The 12,267-nt window shown below is 41.6% G+C and overlaps 1 protein-coding gene and 1 long non-coding RNA gene across 3 annotated transcripts in view; one reads left to right on the top strand and one right to left on the bottom strand.

The window, feature by feature from the left end:
* Positions 1-12,267, top strand: part of LOC121444659 (cbp/p300-interacting transactivator 1-like) — a 71,225-nt gene that overhangs the window by 12,956 nt on the left and 46,002 nt on the right. The gene's annotated exons all lie outside the window — the stretch shown is intronic.
* The window catches only part of LOC121444662, a 57,094-nt gene that overhangs the window by 2,988 nt on the left and 41,839 nt on the right, over positions 1-12,267 (bottom strand). Inside the window, exons 2-4 of one of the 2 annotated variants that reach the window (XR_005973812.1) lie at positions 4,622-4,724; positions 3,267-3,370; positions 765-820 (exon numbers count right to left, since the gene is read on the bottom strand). This is a non-coding gene — a long non-coding RNA (uncharacterized LOC121444662). Of the gene's footprint in view, positions 1-697; positions 821-3,266; positions 3,371-4,621; positions 4,725-12,267 lie in introns of both variants that reach the window. The other variant, XR_005973811.1, reaches the window with a different exon arrangement.

Here is a 12,267-nt window from a genome sequence, read left to right on the forward strand (position 1 = left end):
TCCATAATAAAACTGTCACCTGGCCACTAGAGCAGTAACCAACTAAGTCCCTATGGCACTCTCCCCTACCCTCCAGTGGATGAGGTATGTTCCTATGGTCCCTGTAGAGCTGGGACAGACACTATCATAGTGGATCCAAGTGCCATTAATTCTGAACACAGAGCCTAAGAATTCTCAGCCATTCTGAGCCTCAGTAATTTTTAGATCCATCAGTTACTACCTCTCTGGGCCTCCACGTCCACATAAATTACAGGTAGTAATAATATCCACTTCATGGGATTATAAGGATTAAATGCGATAATCACATTAAAGATCATGGTATTTAGTAAGTATTGGTTAAAAAGTCATTTACCATACCCACACTGGATTCTACCCTGGCATCTCAGGCAACCTCTCAGACAAAGCCCTTGGTTCAGTAGCTCTAGCTGCTTGTGCAGCTGAGACCAGGCCTGGTACACTGGCATTTCCCTTTCTGATTATACCACTTTGGTCTGAAATTTGACTATTGTACTACCCATATCAGAGTTTTATTTCAGGGTATGGCTACCAGCAAGCCTCCACCCTCCTACACCATGCCTACTCTTGCAGAGAGTCCCCTTTTAACCAACCGCTCACTCTGCTACAGTCCAGCTCACTCCTTTGAAGCAAATAAACTGACAGCAGTGATGATTTAGAAACCTTGATGTTCAAGATTTACCAGCAAAGGCGCTCGCTCTCTCAGCTTCATATCAAGGCGTTCTATAAAACCAAAGTCTGGTCAGTACCTTGGAGCAGGTTTTATCAGATCCTCTATCTCTTCATCTTGGTCTTGAGCTGCTTTCTGAAAAAAAAAGGGGGGGGGGGAATCTTTCTGTTGGTATAATCCTGTCAGTGTAATTACTATCCAGAAAATCCTTTCCATGATCTGAAACCTTCTAATCAGTTCCTGAGTTTAAGGTCTTCACAGACCTTACGTAGATCAGGAACGGTAATGAACAGCAAGTTCCTGTACAGCACTCCCGCCTCCCTGCAGCAGATGAGATGTTGAGCCCCTCGTAGAGTAGGTGTGATTCTCTTGGCAGTGTTTTTATAAATTCACCTAATACGATGCTAGGCTCTCTGGGCGAGGTGCTAATGCAATGATTACAGCGGTACTTTTCCCAGGCTCATTCCGCAGAAATGAACATAGCGCCTCCCTCCAAACTACATTTTTGTGTGTGTGCCAGAGTTTGCATGAGCTGGATGTGAACCTTTGTGAAATGAAGTTTCCTAGGTGACTGAAAACGGCAGCAGCTCCATGGTCCCTCTGCATCTTTAGCACCCCAGTATCCATCCCCTTAAGATAACGTTATTTAGTTCTCAAGCACGCACACGTACACACACACAAGACCTTCCAGTAACTTAAGGTCTCCATTTACTTCTCAACTTTGGGCTGTGTGGTGGTCTGAATGAGAAAGACCCCCGTAGGCTCATATATTTGAATGCTTGGTAGAACTGTTTATGAAAGATTAAAAGGTGTGGCCTTGTTGGAAGAGATGGGTGACTGGGGGCAGGTTTTGAGATTTCAAAAGCCCGTGCCATTCTTCGTTTTTGTCCAATGCTTGTATATCAGATATAAGCTCTCAGTCTCTGCTTCAATGCCATGCCTGATTACTGCCATGCTCCCTGACACGATGGTCATAGACTAACCTTCTAGAACTGTGTGCCCACATTAAATGCTTTATAAGTTGCCTTGGTAATGGTGTCTTACCATGGCAATTGAAAAGTAGCCAAGACAACCTGCAGTCTCCACTGTCATCAGCTTGCAGAGGTAGGGGTACTGTCCCCTCTTAGAAGGATCAGGATATTCTGATCCCCTTCCTTGTACCAATTCTTTAGGAAGCTGTACCCAAACAAGGTCTATTGCCCCAAGTAATAACCAGAGCTCTTAGTGATCAAGGCCACTTGGAAGATAGGGAGGTGCTTCCTTAAAGGAAAAGAGGCAGCATGTTATTAGGAGCCCAAACCATTACCTTCTGGAGCGGCCAGAGCAGACTTGGAGACTAGATTATCAGGAAGCAATGGAACTGGTTCCAGCCCAACATTGTAATCATTCACCTCTAGCAATAGCATAGACAGCAGGCAGATGTTATCGTACACAAAGATTCAAGTTGATCATGGTACAGCCCAAAGGTTTATGTTCCTAGATGCACCATGCCCAACCATGGTTCCTCTTCCAACAGGCCCGTACAGCCTATTCACACTTTGCATATAAACTGTTGGAGAATCAGCAAGCTACCTGTGCGTTCATCCTAAAGTGACTATTCTTAAATCAGACCTGCTAGGGCTGTAGCACAAACGCATTCAGTTGGAACTAGTTTCTCTCTGGGTTCTTTTGAGGGTCAATACTATTTGAGAACTCTGGCTCCAAAGGATCTTTTATCTGCCTTGTACCCGGCCTACCTCTCGTGTGCCTCTGTTATCCTTCCAGTTGAAATAAAGCAGACTAAGGGTAGCCTCCAGGCACTTGGACCGCTGTTAGAATGAACTTCAGTGAGGATTTTCCTCTCCCCACATCTATAACATCTTTAAACTACTGGTAGACCCCTCTTACTGTTCGCCCAGAACAAACTAGGTGCTGCTACCTTCTTCCCCTGAGAGTTCCTTCCCATTCGGCAGTACCAGAGCACTGCTCTGTAGTTGTAGCTGGATGAGTCAGCAGGCCCACCACGATCAGACTCCAGTGTTCACCCCTAACCACTCCCTCCAGCACACTTCCCCAGCAAACTTCCTTCATGCCAGCTCTAAGCATCAGTAACCAGGGTTTGTTAAGTTCCTAGACAACTCATACATGCAGTCCGCAAGGACACGTTCAGTTGGTCTTTACCAACAATGCATAAGGCTTAGGGGACTCTGAAGCCACACTGTCTAGGTTTAAATCCCAGCACTGTCGCCTCCTACATTGACCTTGAATAGCTTAGAAGTTCTCTCCTCAGTTTCTTCACATCTAAGCGGTGATGATGATAATAGTACCTATCTCGTGAAGCCATTGTATTATAAGGAATACTAACCATGCACTATAAAGAACAGCAGCTCCTGATACACACTAACCCCCAGAGAGTGCGTGCTGTTAAGTTCTATATGAATTCTGCCGACTGGAGTCTCTAGCTGGGTGACACCAGATACATTGCCTTTCAGCACAGATCCACTTCCACAAGCCCAAACTTGAAGGACTCTTGCCCAGAAATCTTTGAAATGAATTTTAGTCATCTACCCACTGCCCTCCTACAGCAGAACATCTCCTTTACCTTTGTGTCCTTCCTCCGCCATGGTCGCTCCTCCCGGCTCTCACTAGCCCATGGTGTAGTGCGGCTACATTGTACCCTGCCGCGTGCTCCCATAGACCTGAAATCTGAGAGAGAGCAGTTCTCTTATTTTTCCTATTCATTTGTTTGTTTATTTTAGTAGGATATTAAGGGAACAGTTGTATCGTCACAGAGAGCCAGATTTCTAGCAGGTTCACAATTGGCCTACTGCCTGATTGACTGGCAGAGCTGTTGACGAGGAAAGGTTGGTGCACCCAGGGGACACTGTTCTGATAATCCTGTTATAGCTATGCTCACCCCAATCAACGTTAGTACTCTCTCAAGTGTGAGTCTGGTAGTCCCTTTATTTAAGGCCCAAGTACCAGGACTGGGAGTGAATTATACTCTTACTTGGGCCCTGCCCCTTCCTCCACCCCTACTTCCTGACCCTGGAAGAACTGAACTCCTCTATTCATTCCTACTGATGAAGGCAAAAAAATCACAGTGTTCTGCTCAGTGGCCAGCTCAGGGGTCATGAAAGCAGAACAAGGATAGCAACAACAGATGTGCAAAGGAGAGAGAGTCCTGGAGCGGTCTTGTCGGTGTCACCAGCAGAACTCAGTGACAGAGCCAGTCTCCTTGGCACATGCTTATCCTCCCAGTATGTGGGGAATGAGGCAGGAAGATTGCCATAAGGGTGACACGAGCCTGCATTATTTAGCAAATAAATAAACAACCCTTGGTGATTAATTGGCTGCTGAGCATAAAAAAAGGGGAATGGCAAAAATATCGAGTTCCTTGCCCAAGTAGGTGGAAAATGTTGTTTTCAGCTGAATCTGGAAACAGTGATCTAAAAGCACATTGAAGCTAATGGCTCAGTGGATAAAGCACTTGGTGTCAAAACATGAAGATACTGAGGATCAAGGTTTAGATCCTCAGTATCCATGGAAATAAATTGTGGAGGTGGCAGCCTGCTTGTAATTCTAGGGCTCAGAAGGTAGAGACAGGATCCGCAGAGCAAGCTGGCTAGCTTGTATCAGTGAGCTCCTGGGTTCAATTTAGAAACCATGCTTCAGTGAGTAAGGCGGAGGAGAATGAGGAAAACTTCAGATATCAACCTTGGACCTCCATACGTGTTGTCCACACACATGCATGCATACATACTTACCATCAAAATAAAGAGGTGCTGTAATGGTTAACGTTGTAACACCTTATCAGTTTGACAGGAAGTAGACTCGTCTGGGAGATAGATGGGCTTCTGACATGCCTGTGTGAGGTTATCTTGGTTACATTAATTGACGTAGAAAGACCTCTCTTACCTGTGAACAGAACATTCCCAGAGGATCTTGGACTGTTACCTGGAGAACAGGAACTAGGAAGCAGCCATGTGTTCATCCCTCTTCTGATAGGATGTAAGGAGACTAGATGCTTCAAGCTCCTGATGCCATGATGGTCTGTGACCTGGAATTAAGCTAAAATAACCACCTCCTTCCCTTTTTGTTGCTTTTGTCAGAGGATTTTATCACAGCATCGGGAAAAGGAACTAAGGCAGAAATTGGTACCAGGACATGCTTCGTGGCTGGGATAAACCTGACTGCTTGGTCCTTGGGCCTTTGCAACTGTTTGTGGCTGGAATGTGGACACGTCCGGTGCTTTGGGTTTAGAAAGGCTGTTCAATGCCGGAAGTAGAACTTAATGGGCTGTTCCGGTAACTTGGAACACAAGCATGCTAAGAGAAATGTGTTCTGTGAAGGGCTGGTTCATGAAGTTTCCGAGGGGAACAAAGACTATCTGTAACCCAGATAGAGTGCATTTGTGTGATACTCTGGCCAAGTATCTGCCTTCATTCTGCCCGAATCCCGAAAGCTGTAGAGAAGCTGAGTTGAAAGATAATGTCCTAGTTAGTTAGTTTGACAGGTTGGTGCTGCGAAGGCAGCAGGAATGAGTAATATGACTAGATCAGAACTACTGAAGAGAAACCCCCTGTACTGTGCTGAGATAACCGGCAAAGTGCTCCAAGGGGAACCCTAAGCTAAGGGAGTCCCCTGCCCCTCAAAAGTGACTGCCTAGGATAGAGAATGGTCAAGTGTAAGTTGATTGTTGGGTATCGAGTTGACATCCTGAACTCAGTATGTTCAAAATAAAACTACGCCATTCTTGAGGCCATAGAAGCCAAATATGTTGGAGTCATTCTTGACTCTTTCTATTCATGATTCACATCCAATCTCTTAGATGATTTTTCAAAGGAAAGTAATTCTGTCTTCAGATGTCCAGAATCTGTCATGTCCTTCTACCTCCTGCCTGACATCCCTCATGCCAGCTACTAACATTTCTCTTGGTTTATTGCAGCAGCTCCCCAGCTAGTGTTCTTGCTTCTAGCTTTGTCCCTTTTGTCTGTTCTCAGGACGGCCACAGTGACCCTTTTACAAAATAAGTTAGATTCCATCATTCCTCTGCTGCATTGGCTGGCTGCCTCCCTGTTTGATGTAGAGTAAAAGCAAAAAAAAAGCCCATCATGCTGTGGTCTGTTCATCCCTACCAAATACTCCTGTCTCCGTTCCTTGGTAAAACTATTAATCTCTTCCTTCCTTCAGTGTTGTCTAGCCACTGGACTCCTTGTGCTAGCCCCAGGCCTTTCCCATTGCTGTCCCCACTTCCTCCTCATTCAAAGAATGCCACCTCATTCCCTTAAGGTCCTCTCATAGCATTTTCTCTGTGTGGCCTTTCTATTCGTGCCTGTAGCTCCACTGCCTAGAACTGTATCTAGCATATAGCAAATCCCCAGTGAAAATGTTTGCAGAGACAAATGAGCGTGAAAGTTGGAATAGACGGCAGAAAGAAAAGGAGGAAATACGAATTTCCAGCCATGGGTGCGAGTGCTACCAGTCAAGTTATTGATTGTCAATGTTTAGGAAATAGAAAATAAAGTGATTAAACTGGTAAGATTAGCAAATGCTTTATCATCGTAGGCTCTCAGTATATGTTGACTGAATCAATGGTAATCTCTTAACAGACTGAATGAAATTATCAGAACAGAAAGAGTGGGGAGGGGAGGAAAGGGAGGTTGAGGTTGGGGAGAGGGGCAGGGGTGAGAGAGAGATTAGAGAGATTATCCCAAAGTTAGATAAGCAGTCGGAGTGTAGTTGATTTCATGAAACATTAACCCGCTGAGCTGTTATGTGAGTGTTGCATTTGAATGAAGGAACCACTAGAGGGAGGGCAAGGTTCAGCAAGAGAGTTCTTGATGAACTCATCCTCCAGGCATTGGCTTTTCTATGTGTCCATCCCATCTTCATCTGCGTTCTTTCATCAGTTTAGTCTTCTCCTGAACTGATTTCTTTCATGTGTCTTTAATAAATAGTTATAATTTTAATGGAAGTATGACTGTTTGGAATCAACACATTGTCACCTTGAAATCTGTTTTACTAATTACTAATTTACTAATTACTGTGGCCAGAATGTCCCTTGAGGATTCATGCATCAGTTCCTAAGCTACCGGTAGATATGCTATTTGTGGAACTTTGTTCTTAAAGAATCATTAGGCAAGAAGAGCAATGGTCATGGAGTTTGTTTACTTGCAAAAATGCTAGTGTCAGACCATTGGGTAAATTGGGTACTTGGGCCGAGAGTCTTTAAAGCTGGGCTGACCTGTGCACGCCCTCCCCCTGCAAGGGCAGACAGCTGATAAAGGCCCTGACTCCCTGAGCTTGTTTGAGTCCGTGGAAATTATTAGCTCTACTTCTGCACACAGAGATTGCATTGCTTGAGAAGCCTGCTGTCTACGGTGCGCTTTAGGGCTAGAGAGTTGTTTGGGATGAGCAAAGTTTAACAGCCTGCTTTATTGTCTTTATAATCATTGATCCCATTGAAATTTGCGGAAAGGATTTCAGTTTCTGGATTTGTGGCCGAGCTGGATTCCTGAGGAATGTAGAGTCCGTGAGCTGTTGGCAACTCATGGTTGAAGTCTTTTACTGCCCTTAATCTAGGCCTATGAGTTAAGCCCTCAGTATTGTGGATTTTTTTATTAATAGAATAATTTCAATTGGGCTAAGAAATAGAACTTTTTAATAAACTTGACTTACTAGAAAAAATATTATTTTAAAAATGAACAGCTACTACAGACTTCCTGAACACGCCACAGTTTCCTTTGCTTGTCACATGCTTGACACAAGCATGACAGCACACTTGGTCCAGCAAAGGAACCACACTAATGCATCTGTGTGAGCTGCGATCAGGCGCTGATTCAGATCGCAGCTCGTCTTCCCTCGTGCCCTTTTCTTTCCTGCTAGGAGCGCACCCAGGACCCCTGGGCGTCATCAGGACTGCCCAGGCTCTTCTTGGCTGCCAATGCATCGCATACTTTGTTTTCATGATTTTCAGTTTTCAGAAGTACAAATATTTTTATCTATGACATAGTCTATTTAATGGAATATTTTCAAGGAGAACAAGAAATACAACTATTCTTTTCTTTTTTTTTCTCTTAGCACCTCTTTTTATTTTAATTCGGAGCAGTTCCTGAAACTGCTCCTTGCAAAAGGAGGGTGAATATCCTTCAGTCTGTGATTTGTAAATCCGGTGTTCTCTCTAGAGAAAGCCTTTCCGTTATCCACAGTCTGCAGACTCATGCTACCGCCTTGTCTCAGGAAAGTTAAATGGAAACTGTAGATGCATATTCAAAATATATATTTCTAATTTGTTGATCGTTTACTTTCTATATTTTCTAATGTCAGAATAGTAAGAACCCTTGTTTTCTTTTCTATTTTTTTGGTGGTGAGAGGGGTTTGAGATAGGGTTTCTATGTATAACAGCCCTGGCTGTCCTGGAACTCCCTCTGTAGACCAGGCTGGCCTCAAACTCAGAGATCCACTTGCCTCTGCTTCCTGAGCACTTAGATTAAAGACATACTTCTTTGCTATTGGGCTGTCAGACTGCTATTTTATAAAATGAAATCCAACACTTCCCCATACCTGCATGGTGTTAGAGTTGTAGAAATACAAATATATTGAAAGTAAAAGGAAGAGGAAAATGATGAGCTTTGTAAGCAACAACTCTAAAAAACCACATTGAATACACAAAGTAAAAAATAGACTTTATAAGAGAAGTATTGCTAGGAATATAAATAAACATTTTACGATGATAGAAAGGGTAAAGCCAGCCAAACCTGGTGGTGCAAGTCTTGTTATCCCAACTATTTCAGAAACTGAGGCAGGAGGATTGCAAATTCTGGGCTCCACAGTGAGTTTAAGGCCAGCCTGTCTTACATTTGAAGATGAGAAAAGAGTGCTAGGGCTGTAACTATGGTAGAGAGCTTGTCTAGCATGTATGAGGACTTAGGTGCAATCCTTGGTACCGCAAAGAGAAAAGGTCAGCTCATCATGAGCACACAGTCAGTACACACCTGGAATCCAAGCACTGTGGAAGCTGAGCCAGAAGCACCATAATTCAAGGCTGACCTGGGCTACATAGCAAGACTATCTCAAAAAAAAAAAAAACAAGCATACAAAAACCAGCAGCAACAACAACAACAAAAAAAATGTATGTACCTGACAGTGAACCATCACAACAACCTAATAAAATAACTGACAGAATGGATAGAGAAGAAAGAAGAAAGATACAAACAATAATGTGAGGATTCAGTACCCTATTAATGGTTATCAAGTAAATATATATATGTATATTTATATATGTAGATAGAGGAAATAAAAGACTGAGCAACACTGCCAACTAATGAGACCTGGAACATCTGTGGACACTCTACTAGAAAACAAAATAGACAGTCTTAAGTGTACGTGGAACATTCTCTAGAATGCACCATAGGGCTAAACCATAATAATATAGCACAGAAGAATGAAAGAGCCACTGAGATGCCTTAGCAAGTATCTTGCTGCCAACCTCTTTGAAATTTCTTTTTACTTTAACTTATTCATATGTTATACATTATGCATGTTTTGTCTGCATATATGTCTATATACCACTTGGATGCTTGGTACCCAAGGAAGCCGGAAAAAGGTGCTGGAACTTCTAGACCTCTAATACAAAGTGCTAAAGACTGAACCCAGGTCCTCTGGAGGAGCAACAGATTGCTCTTAGCCTCTGAGCCATCTCTCTAGCCTTACTTGATGCCAAGTTTAATTCCCCATACCTACATGGTGTTAGATTACAGCAAGTTGTTCCCTGACCTCCACATGTGAGCCATAGTATGGAAGTGCACAAATACACATAAATAAATAGATAAATATTGACAATTTTTAAAATTAAACCAATGAAATTATACAAACTATGTTCTCTGCTCCAACTGAATGAAGGTTGGAATCAGTAGCAGAAAAAAATATGAGGAATTTACAAATATTTGAAAATTAAACTACAAATTTCTACATAATGTGTCAAAGAACAAATCATAAAAAAATTAAACTATTTTCAGGGAAATGGAAATGAAAACATATCATATTTATGGGATGCAGCTAAAGCAGAGTCAGATATTTGTATCTACAAATACGTATGTTAAATGGGGAAATGGAGTGTTGGCTCAGCAGTTAAGAGCAATGATTGCTCTTGCAAAGGACCTGGGTTTGATCTCCAGCATTCAAATGGTGGCTCACAACCATCGTAACTATAGTCCCGGAGAATCTAGTGCCCTCTTCTGGATTCCACAAGCACTGAATATACATGATACACAGAAATACATAGCACCCCTCCAAAAAATTATAAAATAATTTTTAAAGTTTAGTATGTATATATTTAAAGAAGACAGGGCTGGAGAGATAGCCTAAAAGTAAGTGTGATTATAGCTCTTTCAAAGAAGCCAGAATCTGTTCCGAGGATCCATATGGTGGTGTACAACTATCCATAACTCCAGTTCCAAGGGATCTGATGCCCTCTTCTTTCTTCTTCTATGTAGTATACATAGTGCAGTCAGGGTTCCCTGCCCTGTGGAAAGTAACTTTTTTTTTTTTTGGCACAGTATGAAAGCTTCTTTTAGTCACAGCAATATTTTAAAAAAGCACATTATCAGGAACAGGTGTTAGACACAAAGCATCCTTAGAAGAGGAAATCTTGTCCTTGGGACTGTAAACCTCAGACAAGTGGTTTCATCTTATGAATAGAAAGTTTCTGTCTCATTATCGCTATCATGGCCCTTAATCTTCCTTTATTTCATCTAGTGACCAAATATATTAGGTCTCTGCACCTGCTGAACTATACTTTTTAGTACCTTCTTATGCAGCAGACATCATGGGGGTTGGGATCTAGCAAGCCTATCCATAAAGTTCAAAGTATAATATAACAGTCTTTGTCCATCAACATTAACCCATCTATTCCCTTGCTCATCATACACCCTGTGTATGACAAAGGTTCTGCTGTAGTCTTATACATTTCCATACTGTGCTTCCTTATCCCAGAGCTGTTCCTGAAGAGAATGATCCTTGTCTTGTGTGTGTGTGTGTGTGTGTGTGTGTGTATACATTATCATTATTATAAAAGAGATTGTGCAAAGCCCATATCCCACATAGCCAGCTACTTGAGAATCCTGTCTGTGCCCCAAGGGCAGCCAATACCAGGCTATCTGCCATTGACCTCCAGGAAGCCTAGTTCCATGGGACACGTAGCTCCCGTCTGGCATAATGACATATGTCATGTCACACAGACGACACTGGAGTTGGTGTGGCATTTCCCGGTTTTTTGTTTTTAAGACATAGCTCAAGGATATCTCGTTTCATAGTATGTAAGGACTTGAGCAGCAACCTGAAGAGACAAGGAAACAGCAGAACTACTAGGAGGAGGAGAAAAATGAGAATCTCAATAAAGATAAAATATTGTAACCAATCTAATGGATTAAGGGATATCATATCAGCTTCTAAAGCCACAGCCGAGGAGTCAAGGGACCCTTTAGAGGGTTGACTCTTGAAAGTAACTTTTTAAGCACAAACTTAATACACATAATCATCAAAATAATACACTATTTCACCAGACTGCTTTTCATAAAATGGTTAGGAAACTACCTTGTTCATATTAAGAAATACATGTAGCTATTAAAGTAAATTAAATTGATTTATATACAAACTGATATTACTACTGTAAAAGTCTTTTGATAAAGTCCACTGAATTTATATGTATTTATTTGGAAGTAATAATGTCTTCATAGTTAATCTAGTCTTTGAACCCATTTACTTATATAGTCTTAAATTTTTAATTTTAGTTTAAACTACAATAGACAGGCCTTCAACAAATTTTGTTAAATTTACTCTTAAGTCATTTCATGGTACTGATTTTTTGTACATAGCATATCCTAAATAATTTCTAAGTGTTGCCAGAATATAGATCTTAAGTAGAATATTGATATTGAACAATATAACCTTGATCTTTGTTTCTTTTTTGTAATTAAATAGCATGTTCCTTGTACCTGAGCATGGCATCTATGAATTTAGAATTTTAAGTCCATTATACAATCTTTATACATTTTCTTTCTTTTTTCTTGTCTTACTGCACTGCTTGGAACTGTGGGTTAAGACCATCAGTACAGTGCTGAGTGGCAAAACAAAGTGAACATCCTATTCAAAGAGAGGAAGCACTTAATTTTCTCCTGTAAAGTGTGATGTTAACGAAAGTGCTTTTTTTCCAAGCATGTACTTTATTAGGAAAAGGAAGTTCTTCTCCATTTCTAATTAAAGATGCTTTTCTCACTAATGAACATAGAATTTTGTTAAATGTTTTTTCTTCGTCTGCTAAAATGATCATCTAGCATCCATTATTCTGTTTTAGTGACTTGCACTGACTTTTCTCTTGCAAAATAACTGCATTCCTGGGATAAGACCTACATGGTCATGATGCATTTGTTATCTTGTTGTTTATTCAGCTTGCTGAAACTTGGTCAAGGGTTATCGTGTCTTTTTTTTTTTTTTGAGGTGGGAAGATACATGCCTTTAATCTAGATCTTGAAACAGGAAGACATGCCTAGGCCACACACTGTTGGAAGCCTATATACGAATATTGTTGCATAAATTCTTTT

Source organism: Microtus oregoni, unplaced genomic scaffold, assembly GCF_018167655.1.
Source record: "Microtus oregoni isolate MIOR12 unplaced genomic scaffold, Mior012 000136F_ref0000326, whole genome shotgun sequence".
Taxonomy (NCBI): Eukaryota; Metazoa; Chordata; class Mammalia; order Rodentia; family Cricetidae; genus Microtus; species Microtus oregoni.